We start from the raw sequence: 11,925 nt of genomic DNA, 5'->3' as shown, positions 1-11,925 counted from the left end.
GTGCTCCAGTCTCTGCTGAACGTGGTACTGCGCCGCAGGCTTGGTGTGTAACTAGTCACCAAGGTCCGTCATTTCTAATTCACCAGTAGTTCTAGAGCTATGTTTCTAGTACTAGTCAAACTCTATGACAGCATTGATATCAAACCTTGATTCAAGTGAATGCGCTATCAAGGAAGCTTCGACAGGTCCGTTCCGTAGATCACGAGATGAGAGTTACTTCATTTGCATGCAACTTCGCCACTGCAATGACGGCTCCCATTTATTCATCAGGCTCTTGTTTCCAGACCTGATTTGTGTTTTTTGGTAAAGAGGAATGAGGTCCTTCGTGTGGCAAATAAAGGTTTCTTCTGGATCGATATTCCTTCAACAAAAATTCTACGTCATCTGGTTCGGGGATGCATTCCTTTTTGTTTCAAGGTGCAGTCCAGGTTCGACAGCTGACGACGACAGCGAAAACACCCAGACTTGATGGGGTTTAGGGTTTGGAGACTGGAGTTTTTGGTGTCACAAGTAAACAACTTCCTGAATGAGGGACATGAAGCAACACAATTGAAATTGGAGTTGATTAGTTTGAAGCTTGAGAACTTGAGTTTACTTGTAACACAACAAGAGTCAACCATGTACAAGGCATTATTGAGATTTCATCGTTGAAGTTTGTACTGCCAACTTTATAGGTGCTATTTTGCACTCTTGTATGCGCTTTTCTTATCTATTAGTTATTGAAAGGTCATTTTGGACCTCTAGGACATAAATTTAAAAATGATTTTGGATGTAATATGGATTATTTCTTAGGATGAAATATATTTAGTTTTGATTAAAGAGTCTCATACACAAGGATGATTCATTTCAAAGTCCTAAATATTGGAAATGATTTTTCTATTTACATTATTTTTACATTACCAATATTTTATAGGCATCAAGTTTTAAGTTGAAAGGACAGTTTTATATAATTTTTAAAAAAGAAATAAAAAGTAATTTCTAAATAATTTTCAAATGTTTGAAGAAACATATTTCCTTTTTTAAAAATATATGGCAAAAATAATACATGTGGTACCATAATATTAAAAAAAATTGTAGTGCTTTAGAGTCCTCTTAGAAATAGATACTATACTTGATGGCATTCCAAACATAACATTCTAAAATAGTTATGAAGGCATGAATAATATTCAAATGACTTGATGGTGTACTTGAAAGGTTATAGAATATAATAATGGTTGGAAGGACTTATTAACACCCTTCATGCAAAGTATACATTAAAATTTTAACAAATAGTATTTGACAAATTTTGAACTCTATCAACTTCTAAAACAACTTTACTATTCTTCATCAAATTTTTATTTTAAAAGAAAATTAATTTATTAAATATAAACACTTTATAAATAAATAAAAAAAAGTACAAGTAAATAAAATTGGTTATAAACATATTTGGTAGGTAACAACTTTCTTGAAAAAGTATTAAAAATCTATAAATTCTTCTACACTTGTAACATATTTATCAAACTTCTTTTAGAATTTCCTACCTTTACAAACTTCTTATGACTTAGATGCTTTCTCTACAACTTTTATAGTTTTTGAAATATTTATATATAACCTTCTTATTAGTTAATATATATAAAACCAAAAGTAAGGCTATTTTCAATCTTGTCAAAAAAATCTTATATTCTAGTATTATTTTAAGATTTTTGATTTTTTTGTATTTAGAAATAGATATTATTATATGATCTTACTTTATAAATATTTTTTTATTATTTTATTCTTTTCAATTGTGCATAAATATGTTTTCTTTTGAGGTGTCTATCTACATTCATATTAGTATTACTTTAGATGATTAATATCTCATAACCATTACTTGATTTGTTTTTTAATTTTTAATTTTAAAGCTTTAAAGCTTCTTAATTGAATTAAAATCTTAATTTATATATATATATATATATATATATACATTATTTTATTTATTTATTTATTTTACTTACTTAAATTCTATAGATTGATTTAATTTTTATGAATAATTTTTTTTAAAACTCTATCACCATTTTTAAAATTAAAAACATATAAAAGATTGCTCTATCTTAACCAGTAAAGCTATCTTTCAAGGAAAAATGACAACAAAAGAACAACCATTTGTAGCATTTCTTTTTTCTAAATGCACGTGAAATTGAGATAACTCTTATTTGACTTAATCAGAATTTTATTACACAGACTTGCAATAATAAAGATAATCATATTAGTCATATTTAATATAGGTAGTAAAAGATTTATATATAAGAAAATTCAAGGATGCAGAAAAATGTTTTGTTGGATTACTTAATATTTACAACGGAATATTTGGTCCATACAATAAACAATTTGAATCTTAATTGAAAGTGACTAATAAAACAACGATTTAATTGAAAAAAGAAATAATTCTCAAAAAGACTTAAATGAGAAAATTTGATTGAATGAATTTATTAACAGCAGTGGTTGAGATTTGCATACTATGAACCTTTAATAATTCAAAAAATTAAACTAATTTTATTATTTATTGTAGGATATGTATTCTTTTATTAATATATATTTATTTAATTTTTTAAAATTATAAATAGTCTTTTACATTTTATTTTTACTAAAATTAATATTATTATATACTTTGAAAATTAAAAATTACTTTAAAATAAATAAAATGGTTTAAAAGAAGAAAAAAAATTAAACTCACATGCAAATAAATTAATAACAAGTATTTTTAAAAGCTTACTTTGTATTCAATATTTGAGAGGATTTACACAAAGAGTAGATATAAATTTAACAAATATACTTATAACATTATTAAAAGTTACAAATTATTTTAAATTTTAAATTTTTATTTTATTTAAAAAATATATAACTAATGTCAACATTCTAAGAAATATAACTTAATCAAAATGATAGATATAATTATTGTAATAATCTATGGATTCCAAAATGATTAGAAATTCTAAATAATGATAACATTTGAATATTTGCTTATGAACTTTTTCTATACTACTAGTACATAATAGAACTTGAATAAGATTTTAAAAACATTTAACGTATTAAAAAGACAAACTACAATTTTATAATATGAGATTCTAAATTTAATATTTTACATAATTATTTTTAATAATTCAAAAAAATCAAAAGTTATTATAGATTTCTATATTTTAATTTTAATTTTAAATATAAATTTATTATATTGAAAAATGAATAAAAATTCTACATAATAACTAAATTATTTTATAATTAAATTTTACCAGTACTTCTAATCAATAAAAAAAATTAAAATTAAAATTAAAACTAAATTATAGAATACTATATCTTATCTATCTTGTTGAAATAAAAACTTATAAAAAGAAATAACATTTCATTAGAAAATTTGTTTTTTTACTAACAACTTCAAACAACTAGATGTTATCTTTTTTTTTTTGAAGTTGATAGCAAATGCCAATTAGTACAAAGAAGCTAATGTCTTGAATTTATTTGCTAATTTTTTTATAGAAACATTATAGATTAATGTACCCAATCAATACTTAACATCTTTTTTAAACTTTTAACAAAATAAGCTATAGAACTTGTTGATTTTATTATTGTAATAATATTTAAGAATTTACATCAATTATTTGAAATATTATTTTATTAGTATGACTAAATGTCACTAATATATTCAATACTAGTAATTACCTAAATAAGAGGAGATAAATAGAAATATATAAAATTAGATAAATTATATAATACCTTGTGAAGAAGCTTTATAGACACGAATTTGACTTTACATTTGTTTATAAGTGAGAGGTAAGTTAAACATTTTGCAAACAAGTTAGCCACATGTTATACATGTTGGCCACTTATAATACAAGTTGATCATGTAGTGCACTAGCAAGAAATTTGCTTTGCAAGTTAGACACATATTGGAGGTCTTAGAGAACGTCACCATATAACTTCTAATTAGATAATATATATAGATGCAAGAATGATGTCTTCTTCACTCTTATTAATTCTTTTCTTGCTTCTAGTCTAGTTTCAAGTAATGTTTGACAATATCCATTCCAATTTTTTATTGAATACATATATTTTATCATCTTTCTTTGATATATGTTTTTTTTATTTATTTGAATTCTTTGAATTCTTGTCCTTGAAACTAGGATGTGATGGTTTAAATAAAAAACAATCTATAGAGAAAAAAATTAAATATTATTTTTATATAATTTGAATAGATTAATTTCTAATAAAAAAATAATAATGATGTAGAAAAATAAATAAATAAATAAAGAAATAGATAGAAAGAAAAATATACAAATAATTATAGTTAATTTATAAAATTATTAAAAATAGATGATATTATATTATTATATTTAAATCTAAAATTATATATGTAAAACTTAAATTAATTAAAATTATTAATTAAAAAATAAATAGATATAATTGATGTTTAATTGAGATAAATTCTTTGAAATTAAAAAGATGATCTTTTTAAAATCTAAAATTACAAACTTTATTAAAGAACCTCATCTATTTTAGGTTCTAATGATATAATATCTTTTACTAAATAGAAGCAATATAAGACACTGTTAATTTTTTTTAAGTATAAAATTTATTTTTATTTTTTTGAAAGAAAAGAAGCATTTAAATAGTATAAATTGAAGAAAAAAAATATGTATATATATTTAAAAATTAATCAATTTATAGATGGTTTTATTTTTATTTTTGAATAATATGTTTTAAAAAAATTAAAAATAAAATCAAGTACTGATAATCAAAATATAACATAATATCAAAGATTAATAATAACAAAGAACATCAGTAAAGTCTTTTATAAAGTAAGAACTGAAATTTTATAGATAATTAAGAATTAATATTAATTTCATATAATGAAAATAAGTTCTAAATACTATGAATACTAAATTAAATATCCTAAAATATAAAAATATATTTTATAGGTAATTTAAAAAAATAAAAATTTTAATTCTATTAAGAAAAAATTGACAAGAATTTACTATTTCAAATCTAAGGTTATCCTATAAGAAATATTTAGATTTATAAAATTCAAATGTAAAATTTATTTTAAATTATTTTTAAAACAAATAAAAACTTAAAAATCAACACTTTTTCTAAGTTATAAAATTTTATTTTTTATTTTTATTTCATTTTTAAATAAAATAAACTTTTACATCTAATAGTTATGATGTGAAATTAATCTATCAAGACACTATTTTATTCTAAGATTTAAATAAGTTTTTCTATATCAGTGAAACTATCAAAATAACCTAAAATAAAAATCAAAATATAAAACACTTATTTTAATAATCAAATGTTTATTAAGAACTTGGAAACATAAGACTTCATTAAATCTATATAAAGAACCTTAATTAATAAAAAAGAATATAATTTTCATATTAAACTCTAAGAAAATAAAATTTAACCTTACACTTGCCTTTGACTTGCTATTATGCAACATCTGAGGCCCGTATTAAAAGAATATATAACTTTGTTAACATAACTACATTGATAAGAAGGTAGAAAATATTTTAAAGAGAAGTGCTGGAATAAAATTGCAGCCAGTGAGAAAGTTTTAAAGTTATATATAAATTTTTATTAAGATAAAAAAACAATATTTAGAATTGAAATTTAGTATATATATATATATTTTTTTTAATTATGTTGTTTGAAAAAAAAATCATTATCAAAATCATCTATATGTGCCAAAATTGATTTAATAAATATTAGACATAAGACTCAAAGTGAAGTAGAAAACTTAAAAGACTTAAAAACTTTATCAAAGATTTCTTAGTCATATTTTAAGAGAATAAAATATCTACCATAATTTTGATTTGTATTAATTATTGCTTTAGTAGAGGCCAAAACATCTACTATAATGTTTCTAAAGATTAGTGGCTTGAATTGAGCACTTTATGAATGCAAAATCTCTTTTATTGCCATTGTCCTTTAATACATTGTCTTGGCTTTTTAACTATTATTTCTTCTAAATGTTAATTTTTATATAATTAGAAAAAGTCTTGTCTCTAATCATATAAATCAAAATATATATAAAAATCCTAAAGAAAAGATAAAAACTTAACTTTAAATAAGTAATGTTGACCAAGAAAATAATTTAGAACATATTACTTATTTATTGTCAAATCAAACATGCTTCAATAGCAAGCAATTCATCTTTGTACAATATCTCCTTTTCATAGAACCAATGCTATTATAATAGACCTTCTTTTCGTAAATCACTAGATTATTTGCTTTATCAAAAAGAAAGATTAATATTCATTTTTTAAAATAAAATATAGTGATTTATATATACTTAAAAAAATCAATTCAAAGGCCTTAAGAAGGAAAGATAAGATCAGATATATATTTTTCAATATCACATAAATATTTTTACTTTTTATAATTTCTATTAGATCCATCTTAAGATATAGTTTTGAAAAAAACTTGAGAATCAATGCCAAAAATTACTTAAAATAAAACTTAAAGAAATTAAATTCTTTCTACTTCTTATATTTGATTAAATCAAAATATAAAGTAATATGTTTAGACTTGTGAAACAAAATATGTATGTATATATATATATATATATATATATATATATAGTTCTCTACATTTTATACTACATCTAAGAACCAAGACTTCTAAAGAAAGACTTTTATTTACTAAATAAAAAATCTTAATAAGACTTTTAAGCAATGATATTTTTTGATAATCTTTTAAATATAAAAATATAAATATTCTTTAATAATAGAATAATTATGACAAAGAAATATATAAACATCTAATAGACAGCAACAAAAACTTTAATCCTTCTCTTCTAATTGGCTAATCATCAATATTTTCTTAGAAAATTTTTCTTCACTACTTTCTTTCTCTCACACATTCACAATTAAATAAGCTATTTTATTACTTTCTAATGATGTCAAAGGTACAATAAAAAGGCCAAAGTGGTGGTAACATCTTAACTTGCAAGTACAATAATTGATATAGTATTATCATCTTGCTATTTTTTTAGACCATTTTTCTCTAATTGGCATTGTTAATGCTTTCTACTAGTTGTTGGAATTATGTTAATTTATATTACATGATTAAAAAATCTATACATTTTAATATGAATTTAATAAGCTTTTCTTTGCTTATATATTTTTTCCTTGTAAAATAATATATAGTATTTACATGCTTATTTTATAAATGATATATAAGATTTTTATTTAAAATAATAGAAATTTTATAATTTTAATAAATTATTGTGGATTCATTTTTAAAAAGTCAAGCTTACTTAATAATTGTTTCAGCCAAATTACTTCAACTGTAACTTTTATCAGTCTCATATATTCTTACGTTGTTGAAGACAAAGCCAATGATTGTTGATTCTTTGGAGTCCTTAGTAGTGACATCTTTTACAAGTAAGAAACAAAAACCAAAGATAGATTGATAAATATCCTTGAATGAAGGACATAAATTTCAAATAATTAAAAGATCAATATATTCTTGTATCACTCAAAAAGACTATATAATTATATAAAGATGGTATAATATTAAAATAAAATGGCTATTGTCAAAAATAAAAAAAATAAGAATTTATTAAAATAAGATTAAAAATAAGATAGGTATTGACAAGAATGAAAAAAACTTTATTCTTACTTCTATATATATTATCTAACTAGGAGCTATATGATAACGTTCTATAAAATCTTCAATACATATCCAACTTACAAGATATATGTCTAATTTATAAGACAAGTTTCTTATATGTATGCTACATAGTTAGCTTGTACCACAAGCTACTAATACATGGCTAACTTATTGATTAAGTTTTTAATCTAAAAATCAATTATAAATATATATAAAATAAAATACGCATTTATAAAGTTTTAAAAAAGATTTGCCATAAGATAATATTAAATTTATTTATATTTATTTTTTATATAATACTTCTTATCTAGATAAATATATATATTTTTGATATTATTCCTTCCCTTCCCTCCCTTACTTTTTGTAGAAATGAGTTCAACAAAGAAAAATAATCATATGATGAAGAAGTCTAAGATGAGGCATATTATGTTTGTCACAAACTTTGATCTTTGTTTTCTTTGAAGGTGATTAATAAATCCCTTCAGCCATCAATAGTGTCTTATATCAAAGAGAAAAGACCATCCTAATATTTGATTATTTTTGAGGTCTTTATAACTTCCTTCAAATAAAATATTTAGAATACTATATAATATTGGTGTCTATTTTTAATAGTATTATTAAGTATTGAAAGACTATTCTAAGGTTGTGATACCAAACATATTGTATTTTATCATCTATTTGAAGAAGAAAATATTATTCTTGATGGTCTTCATCTCTATTATATTAACTTGAAGGTTGTGACAATTGTTAAAGTAAAAGTAGAATAAGTCACCTTATAGAAGATATTAACTTAGATAAGTTGTTAGTGGTCAAAGGTTTGACTCTTGATATATGGTAAGGGCATCCAATGGATATAAGACTATTGTTCTTGTTGTGTTCAAGCTTCAATATACCAAAGTAATTAAACTAATAAAGGTGGGTTCGAACACGGAGAAAGACTGGTTATATGAATTGGGTCTGTTAGTATCACAATTGACTATACTCTGGCTATTTGAAATCAATCATCAAACTACAAAATATCAAGGCTTACTACTTCCATCTTAATTCAACCCATAATCCATTCTACGACTATCAATTCAATGATACTTCCATATTCTTATCCGTTCATCTCCTACTTACTCTCTTTGTAGTTTATATATATTCAATTACTGATCTCTAGCTTACCTATTGTATTCAGTTTCTCAATTCATCACATAGAATTTAATATCTTGGCTTATGATTCTCAAAGTTTGGCACTCCAGACTAACTTCTTAGTATTGAGAAACTATCCATTACTCATCAACAACAAAGAAATAAAAAAAAGTAGCACCAAGCTTGCCCTTGGCTTATGACTCTCACAGTTTGGCTCCAATCTCTCTTTCTTCAACCTCTTTATTCTACCAAAAAGATGATCTGTCGGCCGGTAGATTCCAAAGGTTATGACTCTTTGAATTTTTAACTATTTATTCCACTAACAACCTACTGTTACCAATTAAACTGCCTAATCATCAGTCTAATTCTCAAGGTTATCAATAACCAACCAATAACTTATCACAAAGTTTATTTACCTATTCTACATAGCCCCACTTCTAATCATGCAGCACCCTCGCAAACACACAATTGTTACCTATTTAAAAACTACTTAACAAAATTCTACAAAGGTACTATTTTTTCTAATCCACCCAATTGATCATTTACTGCATTATCAAATGTGCGTTCCATCAAATCTGGTTCTAATTACAAATCTTCTTCTTCCTCATCTAATCCGTCCATTAGCTCTTTTTTCAACTGGTTTGAGAGATCTTCATTATACTCTCCCAATTCACGGACTTAAGCTTCCAGTTTCAAGATCTGGACATCCTGAAGTTCCAATTGTTATTGCTGCTGACTCATCCATTTTGGAACATCTTCAATTGACACTTGTGACTGGCTCCTCACTGTTAATTCTTAACTGGAACTACTACTCTTGAAAATACAAGTAATACAAGAAAATGGCACTCCAGCCAATCCAAAATAATACCACAGAATGACTTTAATTGGGCCCCACTCCTATTCTTTTACTACCTAGTGATAATGACAACATGTTATCTATACTGTCTATGAAAGATAATGGAAAGTAATCTTTCTTGGTGGCAGCATTAAGTTTCCAGAAATCTTGACAAATTCAGATTTTTCCGTTCTTTTTCGACACCGTCACGATTAAAAAAACCAACTTACTATTTGATATCGGATAAATAAAACCAATTGCAAGAAGCTTGTCCAATTCCTCCTTCATTATGAGGGAATATTTAAGATTAAGGTAATGTTGCCTCCACCGTACTTGTTTAGCGTTCTCTTCTAAAATAATATGATGCTCATAGACTTCAGCGGAGATACCTTTTAGATCAACATAAGTCCAAGGAAAAGCTGATTTAGGATGCAAGAAAAATTCTATTCAGCAGGTTAATTTTTGTTCTTTAATACCTTCGTATACCTTAATTGTCTGAGGTTCTGCTGTGGTTGCTAAGTTGATAGTTTGACATAAAGGTATAGTGGCAATGTTCGGTTTCAACCCCCGCACTAGTTTAAAATCAATCAGTAAGTCCGACATGTGCAAAGTATTGAATCCTGTGTCTAGGGCACTCACATGGTGCACATCATACTTAATCATCCAATCAATACTAACTTTAGCAGAGATTTTCAAATCTGTCGGGTATATCAAGTACTCCCCCGGACCGCCATATTGGTACACCATTCTAGGGTGTTGGTCTGCTTCTACGGATGCCTCCATAATTAGTGCTACTACATCATCATTAGCGCTAAGCTCATCGTCCAATGTCAATTCAGATGCTGGTAATTGAGATTCTCCATGATAGTGTATTGGGTATATTTGTAACACCATTTTATCTTCGTCCTTGCCAATTGTCAAAGTACCTCGACCCTAATCGTTCTTGGCCTTGGCATGATAAAGCTAAAGTCATCTTAATAAAATTGGATATGATAAAGTTGAATGTTGTAACCGAAAGACAATGTAGTCAATTTTATATGCAATACCGACAATTATAGTTTGAACACTCCATAAAATATCCATTGGTTTAACTCGACTATTATCTACCATCCATAATACCAATGTTGTGAGTACTAAGTGTTTCAAATCTAAAGCATCCATTGTATCAACATTCATTAAATTGACACTGGAACCACCATCCATATGAACACCTGAGATCATAACACCATCAATTAAAACATCGATGGTTGGTGTACCTGGGTCAGGGTTCAAACTGACTTCACAAACTTCTTTATTGCATTGCATATGTCGTGTTAACGATGAATTTAATATAGAATGGTACTCTTGTACGACCACTAGAAGTTGCTTCATAGAAATAGAAGGCCGAATAGTGTGCAGATCCTTCAAAATATCATAGGATTTCATATGTAAGATAATATCCAATGCCCTCTTCTTTTCCATTGGTTTGAATTTAACTCTGTGAGGTAAGATATTCTTCCACTTTCGTGTTGTAACACGAGTATACAGTGAAAATAAAAATAAAGGGGAATTTTATTAATATTCAGTTACCTCGAATATTGGGAGCATCGACCAACTCCAGTGCAAATATTGAGTGGTCAGGTTCAGTCACTCCGTTATAGTCAGTCAGGGCATACTGAAATGCTCCATTCGATTCCAATAACGGGAGTCAGCAGGAAGAGAAGGACCAATTCACACGACGGGTTCGAAGAGCCAATTGGATCCAATTTCGAGAATCCAATCTGGGTCCTCTTATCCAATATGAGACCTGAATTGGCCGGTCAACCCAATGCAGTCTAATTACGGGAAATCCAGGTCTTACTACGGGTCTTAGCCAATCTGACGCCAGGACCAATTTGACCCAATTACGGAAACATCTAGGTTACTATTGGACTCTTACCCAATATGAGACCTGAATTGGTCGGGCGACTCAATGTGGTCCCGATTACGGGGTTTGATTTTGTTTCAGGCTGTCCTGTTCTCTGTGCCGTTTCAGGGAACGTTGTTTTCGGTAAATGGATTTCTTCGTAGAGTTTTGGGAAGGCTGAGGCAATCGCTGCTGAAGTCAGTATTGTAATGGTGAATCGAGATTTTTAATGAAGTGGGTTTGAATACTCTTGAATGTTTTGTGAAATCGAGTTACGTCTGTGATTGAAGGATTAAAAGGATGTCTATAGGATTGAGTATGCGGAGTGAATGAAATTTATTGGGTTAATCTAACAAGACAGTGAGTGGATACAAGATCGTAAGTACAAAGCGGTATTGAAGATTAACAGTTTGGGTTGTTTGGGGTTCTCTATAACGTCTAGAGACCTATCGGC

This window comes from Physcomitrium patens, chromosome 25 (genome assembly GCF_059467195.1).
Source record: "Physcomitrium patens ecotype Gransden chromosome 25, ASM5946719v1, whole genome shotgun sequence".
Classification (NCBI taxonomy): Eukaryota; Viridiplantae; Streptophyta; class Bryopsida; order Funariales; family Funariaceae; genus Physcomitrium; species Physcomitrium patens.
Note: the sequence above shows the minus strand (reverse complement) of the source record.